The following is a 21,639-nucleotide window of genomic DNA, read 5'->3' as shown; positions in this document are numbered from 1 at the left end:
TCCCATTTTCCCTCAGATTCCAATGAGTGCTTTCAGGTGCATGAGGGGGGATGTTCAGCATGGGGGTTGTATGACCCTGTCCCTTTTCCAAAGCCTGAGAGCTCTGTTACAGCTCTTGGAATATGGAATGAGTGCAGCTTTGGCTAACACACCTCCTGCTTGGGTGTGCTTGTTTCCTTCTGGCAGCAAAGCTCCATAAAATAACACTGTGTCTCTTGAAGAAAACTTGAAGAAATCAAGTTCAAGATGAGCTTGAGAGATGCAACTCATGCCTAGGATCCTAAATCCAGGCTGTTTCCTTTGGCTGTGAAGTCACAAGACTGAAATCCCAGTAAAGGCTGGATGTCTGTGCTGGAAACAGCATTCAGAGCAGAGGCTGTGACATAACCTGGAGCTTTCCTTTGGGAAAGCTGCACCTTCACTGAGGGTGAGAGCACACTGAGCCTCCCAGCACTCCTGGCTCAGCCACACTCCCTCGGGGCTCTGTGGGGCTCCTTGCCCTGGCTCCTGTCAGTGTCAGCTGTCCTGGGGCTGGCAGGGAAGGCACTTTGGGAGGGCGAAGGCCTCTCCAGCAGGGCTGGAGCTCGGACATGCATCACCTGCTGCGCTGACCTCCTGTCTGGGGCAGACAACAAAGTCACATGGCTGGGGAAGGGCACTCTGCCCAAGGGGGAAGCTCTCCCCGGACCCACAGGGGACTGAGTGGGGCAAAACTGCCGCTTCCCTCCACATCCCGTGGGAGAGTCAGAGCAGGGAGAGGCATGCATGGCCTCCGGGCTGGGTCCTGCTCCTGGCTCTGGTGCTGTGCCCAGGCAACAAACGGTGCTTGAACCAGTGTGACCTGGGATGGTCTCCTCTCCAACAACGACAGCGCTCCGTTGTTGCATTTTTGAGATGTTTCAAATTGTAACAACAAATACAAGAGATAATGGTAAAAATTAAACGTTTTAGGTAATTAATAACTCTGGTAATTAGGCTTGGCAGACTCAGTCATCAGTTTGTACAATGGATTTTAGTTCAGGCATGTCTGGAAGGCAAGAGCTCCTCAATAGGAGGGAGAGGTGCTTTTTTGTAGAGGAGATCAATAACCACACAAGGCTGTCTTCCTGCAGCAATGGTGTGGTCTAACTTCTGAGCAGTCTGGTGGTCCTGGAGCTCTACAATGTGCTTCATCCCTACTATCCTCTTAGATTTTTGACTACAAATAGAAGTCAGAGCCCAGTTTTTCTTGCTAAATTTTCATCCAAGGTGAGGATGAGGAGGAGAAGTCTTTACTCTCCAAGTCTGATATTTGGTGGCTGGCAGATCAGAAAAAGAAAGACAGCAACAAATGTGTGAGATGGACAGGAAAAGTGCTCTTTAGCAAGCAGTGAAACTTTAATTTACCCTAGGACTACACTGAAGTCAGGCACTTTAGTGTTTAGCTGGTTTATTTTTAAAAAAAGACACCTCAAAAATTTGAACCACATTTCCTCCATCATTGACCGATGTTTGGAAGCCCTTCAGAGAAACTTCTTTTTGGTGTCAGAATTTGCACATTTGCTTAATTTGAGGGTAAACTCAGGTTGAAATCCATCAGCAGGTTCTCAGCAGATGTTTCTCTGACCTATCTCCTCTGGCTTTTTTTGGTGGACGTGTGATATGTACCAGCTGAGCATCCAACCCTCTGGCTTTCAACAGTTTTTGATTTGAAGGCTGGGACTTTATTCCCCTCCAAAACCCTGTGTGTATGTGCATGTGTACATATGTTTGTGCTCACATGAGTTTTTTCTTCCACTTCGAAGTCCATAGGGCTTTGCAAGAATTCCCTGGTTTGAAGTCCATAGGGCTTTGCAAGAATTCCCTGGTTCCTGATGTGCTCCAGCCCTCTGGGGGTGTGGAGATGCAATTTTGGCTAGCACACTACTCTGGCAGAGCCTGTACTGACCCTGGTGTGTCTCTTGTGCATCTCTTCCTCCAGTCAAACCACTGACAAAACTCCCATGCATCTCCATCTCTGGTTCCAAGCACACCAGAAGAGCTCTTTGGTTCCTGCTCTTCCCCACCCCTGGCTTGACCCAAGTGCTCCTGGAGAGAAATCTCCTTGTTCTGGGGGCAGGCTGGTCTTGTTCCAGCAGCAGTGCAGGTGTGGGTTTGTGGAGTCTCCTCAGAGCCCTGGTGTTGGCACATTCCTGCTGTGAGAAGGCAGATCAGCCAAGGAGCTCAGGTGCCAGCAGGGAACTGGGTTTGGATGTTCCTGGCTACAACAGGCCAGGGAAGGGAGGCAAAGGTGCTCCCCTGAACCTGCTGCACTGCATGGCTGCTCAGGTGCCTGTGTCCTGTGCCCATCTCCCAGCTCAGGGGAGTGGGGCAAGGCTGGCAGAGAGGAATGTGGAGTTTGGGCAGGATGGAGGGAGGGAAGGAGGATCTTTCAGCTGCCAGCACAGTCCTTGTGCACACAGGGTAACCAGCCTCAGCTGAGCCCGTGCAAACCTGCTGCTCTCTGCAGGAGGGAAACCTCAGCTGCACTGCAAACACAAAAACCCTCACCTGCCCGACTTCCATTGCAGAGCTTGGATGCAAGAGGAATTCTGGTGGGGAAAGAGGCTTGGGAGACACCCCAGAGCCCACACCTGGGGGTACATTGCTCCTTTTTGGGTAGACAGCTGGCAGTGCCAGGCAGGGCTTCCTCAGCCTGCCCTGCTCTGTGATGCCATCGTGGATGGCACAGCAGCTCCAGCTCCTCATCACACCAGAGCCCAGCACTGGCTCTGCCTCCTGCCACGAGCAGGACGAGCTGTGGGGCTTGTGCCTTGAATCTGATGCCTGAAAAGGGCTGAGTGTTAAAGTGCTTCGGATCCAGAGAGCCTGGCTAACAGGTCCCTTGCTCACAGGATCCGGGGCTGGAGGGGCTGGAGGAGGGCAGGATGTCTTTCCAAGGCCGGGAGTCCCCTGTTCACTGCCCCAGGCACAGTTCATTTCCCTTGCAGAGATCTTCCGTGTTTCATCTGCTCATTCAGGCTCCTGCCTGAAGGGCAAGGACAAAGAATGCAATGAACTTCTTGGCATGGAAGTATATTTTGCTTCACATTTGTCAATAAATGAGATTAGGTTTCTGTATTTGTGCTGAGAGGCTGCGTGAGAGGCACGTTTAATGAATGCTAAAATAAACTCTCTGGATAGCTGTGGGGTAACAAACACAGCTAAAATTTGCATCTCAGGAGAGATCCTGACATTGCAGAGATGCCACTTATATGACCAAGCAAAAACGAGTCAGCCCAAAGCTAAAATTACCCTGGATCTTTCATGAAATGATGACTTGGTACCAAAAGCAGCATGTGTATGATAATGACCACGCTGCTTCTCTGCTTGAAAGAACATTTCCAACTCAGTCCTGGGTTACTTCTCCCAGTTTTTCCAGGTATGAAAATTATTTTTCCAGAATCTGAACCTTTTATCCTAAATAGATAATCTCAGAAAGATGGGAGGCAGCATGAATTGCCTGTTCCTGGGTGTCCTTCCCACTGCCCACCCTGATGAGCCCTGACTCTCCCTCTTTCTGTCCAGCAGGGCCAGTGAGACCATGTAGGAATCAGAAAACCTCTGTGCTGTCAGAAACAAACATGTGTGAATCCAGGGAGAGTCCTGGATATAAAGGTTTAAGATCCATGATGAAACATGGATGGATTTCAGGAGGGTCACCTTGGATCACAGAATCTTAGAATCACAGACTGGTTTGGGTTGGAAGGGGACCTTAAAACTCTTCTCATCCCATCCCCTGCCGTGGGCAGGGACACCTTCTACTATCATGGGGTGCTCCAAGCCCTGTCTAACCTGGCCTTGGACACCTCCAGAGATGGGGCAGTCACAGCTCCTCTGGGCAACCTCAGGTCCTCCCCACCCTCACAGGGATGATTTTCTTCCTAACATCCAATTTAAACCTACTCCCTTTCAGTTTCAGTCCATTTTCCCCTGTCTATCAAATGTCTTGGCAAATATGGTGGTAGCTAGGGGACAAAATGCTAAACTCTGGAGGAGTGGTTGCAGATGATGGTGGAATGAGCACTGGGGTTTCTTGTGGGAGGCTGGGGGGACGGGCAGTGCCACCCCCCATGCTGTGGTGGCACTCAGGCAGCTCTGCAGCAGCCACCGAGGCTGAGGGTCTGACTCAGCTATCCTGATTCACGGCTCTGCACTTCCAGGCATGAGGGTGAAAAGGTTTGTTGGTAATCAAAGAAAAGCTGTCAAGTGAAAAATGTTCCTGTGGGCAGACGATCCTGGCTCTCTGTTGTGGGAACAGGAGAAAGGGCACTGCTACAGGAACGTGTCCTGAGGGGTTTTGCCGTTGGATACCAGGGCTGGCAGAGCAGCAGCAAAGGCACAGTACAGTTTGGGACTGGGCAGCCCCAGCACAGAGCCCTTCTGGCAAGTTTCTGGCTCTTCAGTGTTCCCCTCTCAGCTCATTCCGTGAGGAGGGTGCAGTGCTGCTGCTCTGCCCTGCTGGTGATGGTGTGGGCACTGCAGACCCTGCCCATGCCAAGTGACATTGGCTTACACAGACCTCCCAAGCTTTAATTCTTTTCAATAGCACTTCTGGCTCTACTCCTGGCACGCTCCCAGACTGCCCTCCTGAATCTGCAGATGAGAAGCTGCGATGCTGCTCTTGTTGCTTGGGTCTTTCCTAAGCTGCAGTTCAGGAATTACTCCTTTTGTGGTCAAGCTTATCCATGCTACTTGCAGCTGGTGGACAGAAGAGAAAGCAGGAGTGGCAGAAATTGTAGTGCAATGGAAATACATTGATAACAGCCTTCAAAACCCCCTCTGTCCATGCGGCATGTATTTGGGCTTTTTGATTATTAGAACTTCTGGAGAGGTTTCCTTGTCTATCCTATATTTAGAAAATGTGGGCAGGCCATGCCATTTTAAGAAGCAGCCTTGTGTTGGCAGGGCCATTGCTCATTTCGTGTGTTGTAACATTTTTGTGTTGGTAATGTTTTGAGTTGCTGATTGAGGGAGATTCTGTGAGTCACAGCTCTGGTTCTCTTGTGGGGTTAGGTAGGTGTCTTGTTCATTTTGGGGTCTTAGAAGGGAAGAAAGAAGCAGTTGCAATCTGAAGCACTGCCAGCAGTTTTGGTTTTATTGCCAGAGCTGTGATAATCTGGTATTTCCCGTAAAGCCCCAGGTGCTGTACTTGCTTTATTTTCTGTGACTCTCCAATTTCTCTTACCCTTTGTCACGGCAGGACAGAGACAGACAGTGTGTCCTATCTGGACCCCAAACATTCACAACATCAAAGACAGCAGCAAGCCCCAAACACATCTCTAGGTGGAAATCTCCTTCTGTTTAGTTCAATATCACCATTTTCAAGAAGGAGAAGAGGCCCAGTTCATGATTTCCAAATGAGCAGAGCTGTGTGTCTGGTGTCTGTCTGTCCCTCCTCTCCTCCTTTCCCCTTCTTTTTCTCCTGGTCTTTTTTGCAGGTCAGAAGAAACACTGAGTGTCTTCTCTGGGGATGGAGAGCCCATTTCTCTGGGCCTGTCCCATCTCTCCTTCCACATGCAGCACAGCAGCTGCTCCCCTGCAGTCCTGGGCCCTGCCTCACAAGGGTTTGGGTGCTTCCCCCAGCAGCAGCTTTTTCTGCACTGGAGCCTCGGGGCTTGTCTGCACAGGGAGGCTCTTGCAAAACATGCTTGGCCTAGGGTGGGAATTTAAAGGGAAAGAACTGTTCTGCATCAGAGTCTATCCTGCAGAAAAACACTGGAGTTTTTAGCTGTCTGTGCTTGGTGGAGCAGCTGCACTGGACCTGGGCAGCCAAGGGCTCCTGTGGCAGCTCTGATCTGAGCTGGCCTTGGGCTGGCACTGCACAGGAAGAGAGGGCTTGGCAGTGGAGGCTGTTCTCTGTGTACCCAGAAAAGGGGCAGCACTTCAGAGCAGGGCCTGCCTCGGGGTTTCTGGTACCCTCTGGAGGAGCTGAGCAGAGGCAGCAGAGCAGCCTGAGCTGACATTCCCCCCTGCTCAGCACTGCCCCTGGCGAAGCTGCGGAGCCCAAACCTTTGAGGCTCACCTCAATGAGCTGTTCTGAACCAGCAGCCCTTCAGAGCTGGCTGGAGGGGCCTCGGGAGGGTGTTTAGCTTTGGTCCTCACTGAGCTGTTGGACCGCTCACCCAGCTGTGGTCTGTGTCCCACCCATGCCACAGCATGAAGCTCCTGAAGCTTTTTCCAAATCCAGCCCCCCAGCGCTGTCTCAGTCCCACCATGCCAACCCTGGGATGCTCCTGGGAAATGATGCTTTGGGGAGCTGAAGGGGGTCTATGGGTACACTGCCTGCTCAGCTAAGGTCTCACATCCCAACTCCTTCTGTGAATTCAAGTCCTTTGCCTTTGGGAGAGCAGGGAGGGACCTTGCACCCCAAACCTGAGGTCTCTGAAAGGGGAAGGGACACCATGACACTACAAAAAGTCATGGAAATGTAGCATTCCCTAGGTCTTTCTAAGCTGAAGGTGGGAGCCCAGACATCCCTGGCTGTTCCTGGCTGGTTTCATTTGCAGCCCCTGGAAGCTGTCACTGCAGCCACTGGAGGCAAGAGCATAGCAGGGCTGGCAGGAAGGCAGACATTTACACGAGGCACAGGCATGCTGTCATCTGGGTAAACTCGGGAAAAATCCATGCAGGGGTTTTGTGCCTCTGGGCATCAGGACAGGAAAGCAGCCCTGTCCATGAGAGAATGCACAAGACTTCCCCACTGGGAAGTATTCAGAAGCAGTAAGTGATACTTGCTGCATTAAGTGGGGTTCTCCAGCAAGGAGCATGGTCAGACCCAACATCTCAGCCTCCCTCAGCCTGGTGGTCCTCCCTGGCTGCTTTCTGTGCCTGTCACGAGTCCCCATGTGTCACTGAAGCCTCCCCCTGTTCCTCACTGCTGGAGTTGCCCTGCTAACAGAGTTGGCTGCTTGAGGACTCATCAGGGCTGAAATGATTTATTTCTCAGCCATTTATTGCAAACGAACCATTGGAAGGCTTTCAAAAGCCATCTTCTCTTGACCTAAGTTCAGCTGAATGTTTTAGCAGCATCAGCTTTACATAACACGCCAGTAGAGGGGAATTCTGGGGGTATAAAGTTTATGTTGATAAACAATCCTTGCTGACCAGGATCTCCCTCTCAAAGTTGAGTGGTTGTTCAGAGGATCACTGAGGAGCTGGGAAGTACAAGCCAGCTGCCCCAGAAAAATGTGATGACTTGCGTGTTTACTCTGAGTGTCTGATAAAATCCCAAAATATCTTATGACAGCAGGTAATTCTTTGCCAACATTTAGATTTCAGTGAAATGACTTGATAGAGCCCTAGCACCCCAAATTAATTCCAGTTGGTGAGGACAGGAGAGCATCACATGGGCTGAGAACTGGGTGGGGAGGACCATGAACAATGGATTAGGATAAACAGCAGTGTGTCGAATTGTCAGGGGAGTGAAGGAGAGAGCAGCCTTGGGAGCTAAAGCTGTGCCAGTTGCTGCCCTCCATGGTGACTGCACAGAGTTAACCTCTGAAAGATCTCCTTGGGACCCTGCAGCACATCCAGGGAGCCCCCGAGGGCTCTTATGAAGTGGGATCTGTTCATTGTCAGTTACCTGGGAATGTTTTTTCAGGGTATCCTTCATGGGGCAGGGCTGCCTTGATCCTGTCTGAGGTGTCCATTCAGCTTTTGTTCGTGCTCACAAGGACGCTCCCAGTTAATTAGCTGATATTTTGTCCAGGCATTTATTTACCACCAAATTACCAAGGGAGGGGCACAAGCTGAAAAATGAGGTGAGAAGCATAATAGGGTAGGCTGTGCTCCACTGTGATGTTCCATCTTCATGATCCCCTGGCTTAGGGTGAGAGCTGGGTAATTGCTGGTGTGGGTCCTTGCTGAAAAGCACCATTAGAAAAGCAGATCTGGGATGGGTCCTGCCTCTGCGTGTGCAGGGGTCCTGTGACTACAAAATCTGGGATGAATTCTTCCTCCGTATGTGTGCAGGGGTCCTGCAACTACAAACAGCATTGTCTAGGTGAGCAGAAAGGCTTTCTTCTCATGGTGTTGCAGGCCTGGCTGTTGGGCAGAGGGGCTGCAGGGCAGGAGGGTGACCAGCAGTCACATTTCACAGGCTGTGAGCAGAAGTTCAGCTTCTACATCCTGCAGCCAGGGGATGAGTGTGACCCCACGGCCTCAAAGCAGCACTGAAGTGTCTCTGAGCTGTGTGTGACAGTGCAGATCCCGATGTTCCATCCCAAATAGGCAGAAAAGCAGCACCAGTATTTAGGTGTCTGCCTGAGAGGGTGATTCAGGCCTCTGGATTTCTGGAGACAAGGCTGCTGGGAGCTCCTCAGTGAGGTGTGGGAGGTAGCAGCATCTCCTGAAATGAAAGGAGGATGAGACTGGGGCTTGAGAGTGATGTTCAAGGTTTTCGAGATAATGGATTTTGCAAAGGAAAAAAAAAAATCACCAACCTCACAGCCAAGATTTTGACAGGAAGGACAGAGAAGAGTGATTTTGGTTATCTGTGGTTGGTGGCAGCTGGCTGGGCAAGGACAAGAGAACAGGAAGAAGGAGTGGTGTAAAGGACAGGACAAAAGGAGAGATGGATTACATCTTTGGAATGATGGAGCATCTCTTTTGCACCTGGGGGCCAGAAGAGCCTCACAGGTGGCAGCAGCTGCCAGTGTGACTGGGTTCCCCATCACCTGCTGGCAGGGCCCTGTACTGACAGCCTTTCTGCCAGGGCAGTTTCCAGAGGGAATCCACTCTTGGTGGGATTGTGAGGTCAGGATCAGCTGTATCCTAGAAGCCATCCAGGTCCTGGGGCACCCTGTGGGGTGCAGTGTGGATGTGTCTGGATCCTGTGAGGTGGATAGATGTTGCAGATCCCCCCTTGGGGCAGGGATGTGATCTGCTCAATTTCGGTTCTTCCAAGCTTATTCTTGTAATCCTGTGATTTGTTGTCCCCCTGAACCCTGTGTTTGGACCCTTCCAGGTTAGTTCTGTAGACCCAAAGGTCTGTCCAGGCTTTTCCAGGGCAGCTCCTCAGCACCACTGTACCTTCTACAGATTCATCAGAAACAAAGTCACGTGCATGGGGTATTTAGACTGAGCACTTCGTACAAAAATATTCTCCAGAAGAGGAGACCCCACTCTTTCCATCAGGTTTGCAGTGTTCTCAGGTCCCTGTAAATCCCTTTTTGGGATCTAGGTGGTTGCATTCCTTTGCATGGAGCTGCTCAAGGATGACTTGGGGAGATGAGGAAGGGGGGGCAGTGGGACTGCAGAAGTGAAGGAGCAGCTCTGCAGGAATTTTGCTTTAGCAAAGGCTCTGAGTGCAGACCCTTCTTACCTGTCCAGCTCCACTGCCTTCTTACTTTTCCCTTGTCACTCCTGCATGGAGATGAGAACCACCCATGCTTACAACACAGGATGAAACCTGCATTGTGCCCTGTCTTTGCCCAGGTCTTCCTTGGATCCCAAACTCCTTCCGCTTGTTGTCACTGCTGCTTAAAATGGCATTAGTGGTGGCATCCAGAGGTCCTGGCTGCAGCATTGTTCCCCTTGTGCTATTCACAGCACAGAGTCATAACAAGAGCCAGTCCCTGCCCCAAATATATTAAGTGGGATCTTTGAGAGAGGAAATGGAAGCACAGAGAAGGGATGTGAATTGTCCCACTTTACGCAACATTTCTGGGATAAAACCCAGCACTATTAATAGCTTTTTGCTCAACAACCATCTTTTGTTCAGAGCTCTGCTTTTCACCTTAAGTTGTTTGTGTTGTGCAGGATCTGCTGCCCAGTTTGGTGAAGTTTCCCATTTTGTGACCTAAAGCTGGACATGAAGCAGGCCAATAAACCCATGTCCAGTTTGAACTTGGAATAATTTCCCTGCTTGGGCCATCACCCTGTTCCCTATTGTCTCCTCTTTGCCCACATTTTGCTGCTACATCATTGGTCTTTGTTTACAGTCACTTGTGTTCTGCAATGGCTCCTAGAAAATTACACCTTCCTATGTTCCTCTTCCCTAAATTCCTCCATGAAGTGGCTGGACAGCCAGCAAGGGTTGGCTCTCATCACAAAGTCAAATTTGCTTTACCTTCCTTCTCATTTGTTGCCTATGAATATTCTATAAAGTGATCTTTCTGCCAGAGAAATGTTTGTGGAAACAGAAACTGTTGATTAAATTTTAACGAAGAGTCACAGGAAGCAAATTTTAAAATTGCAACTGTATGTTTGTGATAATAAGAGCTCTGTCATTGCTGTCAGGGGCTAGAATTGATGCAGGCCACAAAATCTCTTCATCCAACCAAAATGAGCCAGAGTTTCTTGATTTCTTTTTTTTTTAAACACAAGCCACAAACTGCTCATGAGCAATTTACAAGCCAAAAATTAGCCAGGATGGCTTTCCAGAGAATAGTTCTGAAGAATATTGCAATAAGCAATATTCAAATATAAAACGAGGGAAAATAAGGATAAAAAAATTAATCAGGAAGAGCTGACATCCTGGAGACTCCTGGCAGCTGTAAATCAGCTTGGTTGGGGGACATTTCAGTGGAAGCCACCCATTGCTGTGCTCCAGTGGGGGTCCGGAGCTGCTCAGAACAATGCTGGGAAGCCGCACTCTGGACAAGGCAGGAGACACGCTGTGTTAGTGTCTCCACTGGGCAGTGCCCAGAGTCCCAGTCGGAATTTACAGCTCGATTTGCTGCTTCCCTGCAGCCCAGGGACGAGGGTGGCCCTTCTGCCTGGCTCCCTCGGCGGGCTGGGGGATCTCTGCCTGCCGGGGTCTCTCCTGCACGGGTCCCGCTGGGTTCCAGGGAGCAGACGCTGTGCCCAGCGCTCCAGGATGGCACAGAGCCAGGGGGAAGGGGCACTGGGACAGCGTCACAGTGCGGGGTGGTAATTCCATCCACGCTTGGTGGGGTTTGGGCTGGTGGAAAAGCTGTCTCAGGGATGATCTTTAGCTTCTTTCCTGTGTTTGGATGAAAACCAGACCTGCGGTCACTTCTGGTACCGAGTGCTTTAAAGCCTTTCTTCAACCAACAGAAAAACTTTTAATCTTTCTAATATAACATTACAGAGAACAAACAAGTCTCTAATGCAAGCCCTGGGGTCTCTTGTGGGGAGATCCTGATAAAAACAGGGCTTTCTGTTTTGGAAATACCCTCTGGTGGATTTGTCTCTCACCAGAGACAATGGTGAACTTTCAAAGTAGGCAGAGACATGGGAAAAAAATATTGTAATTACGACTGCAAGTGGTTGGCTTTTGTCACGGAATGCTAGAGAATATTATTTTATAGGTTAAAAATTAAACATCTCCACCTCAGTATTAGGGGCTTCTCACTGAATTTATTTATCCAGATATTAAAGTTCTTTCTTCTGTGAATCCCTGCTTTGCGTGGCATTTCACCTGGTTGTGTGTGAAACATCAGGATGTTCTCTGGCCCAGAACTTCCTGGGAAGTTGAAACAGCAAAAAACTTTGCCAGCTGGGCTGTCGCATCTGACCTTCACTTGACCTCTGCCTGCCCTGGATTAACATCTTGTAACTGATCCCAAGTTTCTCTTATTTTTCCTTGCTTGCTGAAGTTAAGCACGTTTGAAAACACTCATTAAAGCTACCTCTCACAGCGAAGTCTGCTGGGGCAGGGAAGGAGGTGGATCCTCTGCTGGGATGGGGCTGGTGTGGGCTGGGGCTACCAGTCCCTCTGCTGATGCCTTGAGAGGCTCCCTGGAACAGAGGCTCGGCAGTGCTAAAGGAATAAAGTAGGAATTTATTAAAAAGGCCTTCACAGGATACACCTTGGGCAGTGCAGTTGTCCAGCTGTGGCTACACCCAAGATGGACGGTGGGTCACAAGTTTTCACACTTTTATAAGTTTTGGTCCATTTAAATATTGGGGTTAATTGTCCAATTACAGCTCCAGGTTATGCAGTCCCATCCTCCCAGATTGATCTCCTCAATTCCCTGTTGTTTGCACTTTTTGGGCCTGAAGCTGCAGTGGTGTCCTTGGTTCTGGGGCTGGAAAAGGATTGTTTTGTGTGACTGAGCTGTGAGGAGAACTTGCTAACACTTCATATGCAGTTCAGAGTTATATACTAATGCAGGACAGAATCTGGAAAATATGAAACCTAAAACTTAAGGCATCACTGCAGTGAGGTGTTCTGGGGTTCCTGCTCTTCCTGACCTCAGATCTCACACCTCATTAGTTAACCCCTCTGTGGTGCTCATTCCACTTGAATACAATGGAACTGAGGGAGGAGGACAGCGATGCCCAGCAGTGCTGGGTGCAGCCCTGGTCCTTGGCTTGCACACCTGGCTGTGATGGGCTCAGGGCTGGGCAGGGAGGGACAGGAGTGTGTGGCAAACCTGGCACCTCACTCAGAGATTTGGTCACATTCTCCTGTTGGCAGTGGCCCGTGTCTTGATTTACCTGAAGGACTTGGTGCGTGTGTTTGGGGCTGTGCTGTACCCCCACAATGCATGAATCCTGTTTTTGCAGGTTTTCCTGAGTCACAGAATCATCACAGACTCCCAGAATGGTTCAGGTTGGGAGGAACCTTGGAGACCATCTCATTGCACACCCTAGCCAGGGGCAGGGACACTTCCCACTGTCCCAGGCTGCTCCAAGCCCCTTCCAGCCTGGCCTTGGACACTCCAGGGATGGGGCAACCTCAGCTTCTCTGGGTACCCTGTGCCAGGGCCTGCCCACCCTCACAGGGAACAATTTCTCCCTGCAGTGCTCCCACCAGTCCATAATGGTCTGTCTGCTGTCCTCCCATCCCTGGAGAGCCCAGGTGGTGCAGGCAGTCCCTGTTAGAGGAATTTCAGCTCCACTCTAACTGAGTTCTTCTCCTCTGTGTTTTAAAGCAACAGTCCTTTGCTATAAAACATTCAGTAGGGTTGTCTTTGGTTTGTTTTTTTTTTTTTTTCATCCCTTTCTAGATCCAATGACATTCCACTAATGGTCGTTTGCATCTGCAAATTCTTTCCTGAAAGCTTTTAGCCTTTAGCTTTGCCATGACGTAAGGGGTCTATATATGGCTTCATGTACAGATTTCATAATAAACATTTAATGAAATGAGGGTTTTTTCTGCTAACCTAGATTGTTTTGTCTCCCGGGGTGAGTTTTTCAATCACTTTCCTTTGGTGATTGAAAGATGATGGATGCCACCCGGGTCTTTACCAGGGTTCTAGGGCAAGTAATTTGTGCTTAGTGCTCAGTGACTGGAACAAAGGATTAATATGTTTTAAAGTTTTGGATGCTTGGGGTAATTTCTTTGTTGGCTGGGTCTGGACTGGCAGTCCACAAAGCATGGGTGGGCAATTTTTCTAGCTGATTGTGAAGATAGAGATAAAGCTATATTTTATGAATTGCTGTTTCCAAGGTCATCTGGAAATTGAGCACTTCATAAAACATATCTTTGTTCAAAGATATATTTGATTATATAAAATATGATCCCAGAATCAATTGGGTACAAACAAGATGTTGCCTTTAGGGTTGAAAACACATTGTTAGAGGCATGAAGAGCAGAAATTGTCGCTGCTGTCTTTGTGTGGCTATTGTTTTTGGTCTTAATAGGAACAGAATGAATGACATTTTTCCACCAGACCACTTATGCTCAACTATACCTCCAGGACAACTTCCTGGCCAAAAATATTCAAAACAAACAAACACAATAGCAATTCTACTCCAATTACATTGTTTGCAAACCAGCTAGTGTTCATAGAGTACTAGGTTTGGCAAATCCAAGCACTCCATCCCCTGGATTTTAGTATTGGATATTTGCATGTGCATGCCTTGGTGGTGTGCTCCTCAGGTGGGTGTTTGTGCATGGGCACCGCCAGTATTGTGGCAAAAGCAGAGCCCTGTTGTCCTAACAGTTTGGGTATTGGGAAGACATCCCTGCCCAGTGACCAGCTGCTCATTGATTTCAATGGAGCTGAGATTTCAGCCTCGGGCTCTGCACCCAATCATACACCAATTTCAAAACTTTCACTGGAAAGAAGAGTAACTGGATTTTTAAGTGTGGGAAAGACAGAGGAGGAGGAATTTATCAGTTGCTCTTAAATATAAGTGGAGCCAGGATTTGTAAGAGAAGGGTGGAATTTCTGGCTTTGTGGCACATTTTCATAGGATCATAGAATCATTAAGGTTGGAAAAGACCTCTAAGATCCCTTAGTTTCAGCTGTCAGAGGGATCTTATAGAGAGCAAACCTAAATCAACAAACCTGCTTATAACTTTCCAGTCAATTTTCTTTGGTGATGGGAATGGTCATGAAAATAGAGATTGCTGTAACTCTCAATTTAAATAGATGTAAAAAAATTTAAATTATAAACGTGCTGTCGATTGGTGTTGTAGTCACTTCTCCCTGAGACAGAAGGCTACAGGAACTTTGTTAAAGGAAAAGAAACTTGTGTGTTAGGGAAGGTATGGGACATGTAGGGAGGAAAAATGTATTTGTTCTGGCTTCAGCAAAGTGCTTTCCACGCTTCATTCCAACCCCAAATCCACAGATCTCAGACTTTTCAGCATCTTCACACTTCCAGTCATCTGTGTCCTTTCACCAGTGTCTGTTCTGTGTGAGGCAGCTGAGGGTGTCCTCAGCAGACCCCAGGACCCGGAGGAGTGGCTCCCGCGTTGTCACCTGCGTCTCCAGCTCCCAGAGTGGGACCTCTCCCAGGAGCACAGAGAGGAGCCTCTGACTCCTGCTGGATACCTCTGTGGGAGAGGTATGGCAGCAGGGACATCTCCCATGTCCTTGGAGTGCTTTGGGTTATTAACCCTTGCTGTTCTCTGCAGTCACTGCACAGGTAGTCCCTTGGACAGTGGAGGTGAGGTGTAAATGTCCCAAGTGAGGCACAGGGTCTAGTGCTGGATCCCACATTGGAGTCCCTGCTCTCTGAGGGTGGGGAGGCCCTGGCACGGGTTGTCCATAGAAGCTGTGGCTGCCCCATCCCTGGCAGTGTCCAAGGCCAGGTTGGACAGGGCTTGGAGCAACCTGGAATAGAGGAAGGTGTCCCTGCCCATGGTAGGGGGCAGAATGAAATGAGCTTTAAGGTCCCTCCCAACCCGAACCTTTCTATGGTTCCATGACTCCATGATCGCTGCTCCTGGAGAAATATAGCTACTTGTTAATTGAAAGGTCAAAGAGTGGTTACAGCAAAATGCTGCCCCTTGGAAATTTAAATTTGTCCTTGTTGTTTACCTGTCACATAGCCCTGCTCAGCACACCAAGATCTGAGACAGTGGCTACAAAGACTGCCATGAGAATGTCTGACCATGCTTTGACATAAGTTGCCTGAAGTATAAATCACATTACAGATATTATATTATGTTTAATCCTCTGGGTTTGGAGCCTGTAGCTACCCACTGGGGGTCGAGGCTGGCATGGGGCAATGTGTCAGTGTCACACCAAGGTTCTCTCCCGCAGGCTCTGGGCTGTGTGTGGTCTGTGGACGTTGTGTCCACCCATGCAATAAAGCCAGGGTTGTTCTACAGCTTCACTCAAATCCAGCCCTGTTACCTCCAGGGGTGTTGCAGGGTCACAGACTCTGAGGAGTCCTTCTGACCCTGCCACCAAGGAGCTGAGTCCCCTCAGAGTTCTGGCTGCACACGCCACAGCCTGCCTGGGTGCACAGCAGGGACTGCCTTTTGCCCTCTCCACAAAAACCTGGAAAAAAGAAGGACAAACACCGAGTGTGTTGTGATTTCTTTTCAGTCAGATCCCATGTTTCCATTCCTTCTGGCAGGAGGGAGCTTTCCCCCGAATGGGTCCCTTCTTTGACAGGTTGGCATTTGCAGCCAAAGTCCAGGAGATCAGGAGCTGCTGCTGCTGCTGCTGAGGTTCAGGTTTGTCTCCTTGTCAAACAAAGGCCAAATTAAACCCAAGGCAAAGAAACATCACCTTTGATTAACACACTGGAGCCTGTGGGGCTGCATCAGGCAAGAAGTGAGATGTATCACAGTGGGGAGGGTGCTGACCCCCAAGACGTGTCTGGTGTCCCAGCCTGTGTGGTGATGTGCCCGGAACACAGCTCCTTACTTTGCACTAGAGATGACAGAAATGGGAAAAATTCCTTTCAGTTAGGAATTGCCATCTTGGCAAATGTTTGTGATTGAATCTGGAGCAGGTTGAGGCTGCCTATGGAAAGATGAATTCTGTAATTTTCCATGTTAGAGAATGTGTAAGTACTCCCATCTGAGGCGGGGATGTCTGTGCAGGCAGTGGGATTTTGAACAGCAAAGTGTGGGGACTCTCCAGAAGGGGCTTAGGGACCCTTTGAGACCTGGCTTGGGTGCATTTCATGCCTCCAGATCTTGTCCTTCAGTGAGGCCTGGAAGCCTCAAGGAGGCCTGGAGCATCTTTTAGGTGTCTGGGTTCCTGTGAGAGAGCTGGGAGCTCAGACCCATGGAGACACCGCTGGATCTGCAGCATCTCCAGCCCAGCACAAGAGCCCAGCGGAAGCCCCAGCACCAAGGTGGAAGGGCTGTCCTGAGACCAAAGGCTTGGGCAGGCTGAGAAACACAGCTCCCTTCCAGGAGATCACCTGTGCACCTTCCTTCCCCTCTACTCTGGCACAGGAGGGGTGTCCTGGCCTGGGCACATTCAGATGGGGGCCTTGTGTGGAAAGCCATGGCTCGGATACTGGCACATCAAGAATCACATTTAGCCTGTGGGTTTGTAGGTCTTAACTCTCCTTGCATCTCTTCCATTCCTGTGAGAAAGCATTTTTCAGCTTCCCTTTTCCATGCCAAAGGGAATTCAAGCTCAGTTGCCTTCTTCCTCAGCTGCTCAGAGAGACACAGAAGGATCTTGTCCTCCCAGGTCTGCAGTTCCACCAACCTAAACACTCTGTATGCCAGGCAGAGTGGGGCAGCCTCCAGTGGCTCACACTACAGCCCTTGGAGGAGGCCAGGACAAGAAATCCCACCTGCCCATGGCATCAGTCATCCAGAGATCCCAGATGTGTCTGTGTGGAGCATCCCCAAGGCTCGGGAAGCAGCATCTGTGGCTGGTATTGCTGGCTGTTCCAGAGCTCATGGAGCACCTTTCCCAGGCTGGCTGCTCCTGCCTTTTGCTGCTGAGGGGTTGTTTATGTAGGATGCTCTGTGGGTGGGATGTGGTTTTGTCACCACTCCATTGTTGGACTCTGTTTGGGCACTCTGCCCGAGGATGATTAATGATGTTTTGAGTTGAGGCTCTGAGGTGCTTGCAGGCATACTGCAGGTACCAGAAGTAAAAGAGGTGTTGTTATCATCAAGGTACTTCAGTGTTATATCAAGTGTAATCAGAAGTGAATTAATTAAAGCAATGTGTACATGTAAATCCTTTTATGGTGGATGTTCAAACAACTCATATCGTAGTTTAGAGCTCAGCGTTTCAGACTTTTGTAACCCTCTCCTCTCCGTGAGAAGGCAGAAGGTGCCAGGACTGCTGTCAGAAGACAAACCTCTCCTGCAAAGGTCTTTTTGTCAAATGTGGTTCTTAAAACAAGTTAGCAAATTGTGTGCGTTTGTCAATCCTGGCTCCGGCGTGTTTCAAGGTTAATTTTTACAGCTCACACAACTGGTGTAGGATGGGATCTAATGGTTGCTTGGGTTTCATCTGACCTTGGAGTGAGCAAAAATCTGTAGAAAAATTGTATTTATTGTTGGTCTCAGCTCTACCAGGATTAAACTTGCTTTTTGCAGCACGACATACCCTTGACGTGGTTGTCACTTAGAAAAATTGCCTGGAAATACATCTGGCTCTTCTGTCCAACAGTTCAGGCATTGTGAGGCTGGTGATACTCCACCCCACGGAGAGGAGACACAACTTTGGGTGGAGGAGGGGCTGACAGGATTGCAAGGTGACCAGAGATACAGATCCTAAGCTCTGACAAGCAGAGCCAAAACCTTCTTTTTTCAAGTTCAAACCCCTGTTTTGGTGAACTTGGCAGCAGTGGGGGCCAAGCTGGGGGTGTTGGCAGCCCAGCTGTGGAGGAGACCACAGCTGGCAGGGCTGTTCCATGGGAGCCAGAGGGTGAGGAGCTTCAGCTCTACCTGTCCAGGGTGATGGGTGACTTGGGTGACCCTGGACCTGTGTTTGGGCTCTGACAGAAGCTGTCCTGGCCCAACTTGAGTGGAGGAGGCTGGGAAGCTGGGAATTAATGGAAACATAATGAATGAGACCTGGACCCTGCCTGGCACACATCTAAAGCTGTTTGCTCAGGACAGTGTGCTATTTTGATATGTGTGAAGCTAGTGACTTTGTTTTTCCAGCATGCTGGAAAAAGTATCAAACAAGGAGGAGATAAAAATGACCCCAAATGCTCAGAGCACTAAGAAAGGGGGGCACTCAATCAATCCCCTGATCTTTTTGAACTTGATTAATGGTTTTCTGAGTTGCAACTCTGTGATTTGGACAGGGCAGAGATGGGAAATGGGTCAAAAGCTGAAAGTGTACCTAAATGTAAAATTTTGACATACTCCAGTATTAGCACTCCATGTGCTGCTCTGGTCTCAAGCTGCTTTAGTTTACTGTTGGAGAAGGTTGAAAGGTGATTCAGTCATAGTTTACAAGTACCTAAAAAGGGAAGGGGTTTCTGCTAGATGGGATTCAAATTTACCAGAGAAAGGCAGAGATCTCTTGGCTGGAAGCCAAAGTTAGAGAAGTTCAGACTATGAATAAGAACTGCAGTTTAAACTTTTTATGAGTGAAAACCAGAGGAAAGTCTTTGTCTGGAATTAAGCAGAGTCATCAGCAGTGAATGGCTCTAAATGAAGATTTCTGTGTTTTTCTGAAAGCAGCAGGAATTATGAAGTGAGGCTTTCCAGCCCAGAGCAGCCCATCCCAGAGACCAAGGCCAAGCTTCCCTTTTGCCCAGAGCAAGGCTCTGGATGCTGTTTCCCAGGCTTGGGGCTCTGCCTGCTCTTCCCACGCTGCTGTCCAAGCACAAGCCCTGCTGCAGTGCAGCAGAAAGGGCACAGATGTGTCAGGGAGAGCAGCTCTGCCTCTTTGTGCACAGCCCTTTTCCCAGACACAGTCCAGAATATTTTGGGATTGGATTCCCCTTTCACTGCTCTGTCTGATTCAGCTGGGGGATTGCAGTCCATGGAGTCCACGAAGTGTGGCCTGGAGCTGAATACACTGTCTCTTTCCCTCCTGTAGTGAGACACCAAAAACATGTAGACTGGGGTGGAAAGATGTTCTCCTCCCTGTTTTTGGGCAGGACTCTGCTGGAGGGGTGGGATGCCCTGTGTGTGTGTGTCAGCTCTTTGGTTTCTTTGGATCTGCCTGCCTAGGAATGTCCTGTAATCATCACTGGTGGCATGTGCAGAGTTTTAGGTGAGACATGATTCATGTTGGTGGGGAGATCGTGGCGAGTTCCTTGCTTGTTCTTGGCCCTCTTCTTCCACGGGGGTCAGGTCCCTGGGGTTTGCTCTGCTCTTGCCAGCATTTCAGTGCAGAGGGGCAGGGCTGACACCCCTTCCTCCCAGCAGTTTCCAGTTTCTCTTCCACTCAGGGTGATGGTAGCACATAGAACTATGGTAAAGGAGACGAGAAGAGAATATTCTTCCACCCCACCAGGACTCAGTTGCTATATCAGTTTTAACACCAGTTCAACTTCTTTATATCCTACTACTCGTTCTAGCTTATAAAATATTGGAATTCTTCACACCTGTGGCTTCTCTGAAATGACACAAGAGTTTTCCCTTCAGTGACAGGTATCTCCGTCCAAATTAACCCATACTGTTCCACATGCTGCCTGCTTCATAATTCTGCAGACCACCAGGCTGGAAATAAAACAAAGCAGATGCACCCATGCCAAGGTCAGGACCTTCCCTGTATTTAAGGTGTATGGATAATGTTGGCATGGGACAGGGTGACCTCAGGGTACAATTGGAGCTAACTGACACACATATTTAGACAGAATAAATATTTGAGAGTCTATTTCTCTATTCCCCAAAATGACCTCTATAAAAGCAAGGTCCTGTTTACCTTCCTGGCTCTCCGTGCAGTGTTCTGAGAAGAGACCAGCTCTCTTCTCCCTTCACTGCCTTCCTGCTCTTCTGGGCAACCCATTTCCAGGCAAGGATCAGGGATATGGGCTTCACAAAACCCATGACACCTTGGATTTTCACAGAATTCCTAAAGTTTGGTGAAAGCTGAGATCATTTCTGGTCAGAAGTCCCTGTTTGTGCCAACGCACAGTGACCTGGGAAGCAGCGAGAGATGTCAGTGCACAGCCTGCAACCATTGCCTGCAGCTGACCCAGTGGTTTTGTGCTGTCCCTGTCCCATTAGAAAATCATCAAATGGTTTGGGTTGAATCAGACTTAGAGAACCTTAAAACTCATCACATTTCAACTCCCTGCCATGGACAGCAACACCTTCCACTATCCCAGGCTGCTCCAAACCATGTCCAACCTGGCTTTGGACACTTCCAGGGGTCCAGGGGCAGTCACAGCTGCAAGGTCTGATGTGCCTGGGACCACGTTAGCCACCCCCAGCCTGGGCTTGCCTTTCAGTCACTGTGAGCTCTGCTTGGCTAACTCCTGTTACCCTGAACTGTTCTTCCATTTCTATCCATGCTGAGATCCTTTTGATTAAGGGCAATTTAGCTTCTCATTCCCATCAGGAATATGAGAGTGCTGAGAGCTTCCTACCTCAGGAGCATATTCCTGATGATCGCTGTGCTTTTTATTATTTCATGTAAGATCCCTTTTGGTGAGAACAGTCTTTAAATACTATCAACCTACACTAACTTAGCTTGGCATGAAGAACTAGAGGAGACATACAAAGGTCTGTAGAACAGTGATTGCTGTGATGAAACCCATCCAGTCCCTCAGCCTTTGAGTGCTCTGCCATTTCGCAAGATCAGATGCACAAAGCAATTAGAAGGTGGTTTGTGCATATTAGAAAGAGGAAATTATCTATCTGTAACACACCTCAGACAAGGAGAAACCATTGTTACCAATATTCTTAAGGCAAAGCCAGCAAGCTGCTGTTTCCTTTTTTAAGGTTAACACTGAGAAAGAAAAAGGGAGTTAGAAGAGTGCAGAGCTGTCAGGTGAAAGAAAAATTGCAAGCCTGCTAATCCTTTCTTGTCAGGTTTAATATAAAGCCTGGCAGAGATTGATAAGAAGTGTCTCCCTCTCTGTCTGATGTTCCAGGTGCATGGTAAAAATCACCTCTCTGAAACACCCACGTGCAGAGCCAGGCTCCAGGCTGGAAAGGCTGCTGGCCAGCCTGACACTGCTGGCATAAAACCATTTAAAAGACCTATTCTTTAATTTTTCTCCTTGCAGCCTGAAGAATGGCTGTTCCTCCTAACTCCTTACACATGCAGGATTTTCTTGCAGCCCCCCTCAGTGGTTGCTGCTCTGCTGATGTTGAGCTGAGCAAGGTCTCTGCAGCAGATTTGGAACATCTGGGGCACAGGGGGGGCCTGCTCCCTGTGACCTGCCTCTGCTCCATCTGCACTAAAACATTCTGGCTGGGGCTGCTGGGGCTGTGGGACTGGCAGCACACCTGTGGCAGCCACAGAGGTCAGGTAGATGTTGATAATCTGCAGCAGCAATGGCCAGGAGCAGGGGAAAAAAACATCTGCTAAGAGCTTGAGCTCATGCATGGTGGGAGAGCCTGGAGAGCTCAGCAGA

The 21,639-nt window shown here is 49.1% G+C and overlaps 1 protein-coding gene across 4 annotated transcripts in view; it reads left to right on the top strand.

The window, feature by feature from the left end:
- The window catches only part of NRG2 (neuregulin 2), a 154,730-nt gene that overhangs the window by 75,569 nt on the left and 57,522 nt on the right, over positions 1-21,639 (top strand). The window lies entirely within an intron of this gene.

The sequence above is a fragment of the Passer domesticus genome, chromosome 13 (genome assembly GCF_036417665.1).
Source record: "Passer domesticus isolate bPasDom1 chromosome 13, bPasDom1.hap1, whole genome shotgun sequence".
Lineage (NCBI taxonomy): Eukaryota > Metazoa > Chordata > Aves > Passeriformes > Passeridae > Passer > Passer domesticus.
The sequence above is the reverse complement of the archived record's forward strand: the minus strand, read 5'-3'. Positions and strand labels throughout refer to the sequence as shown.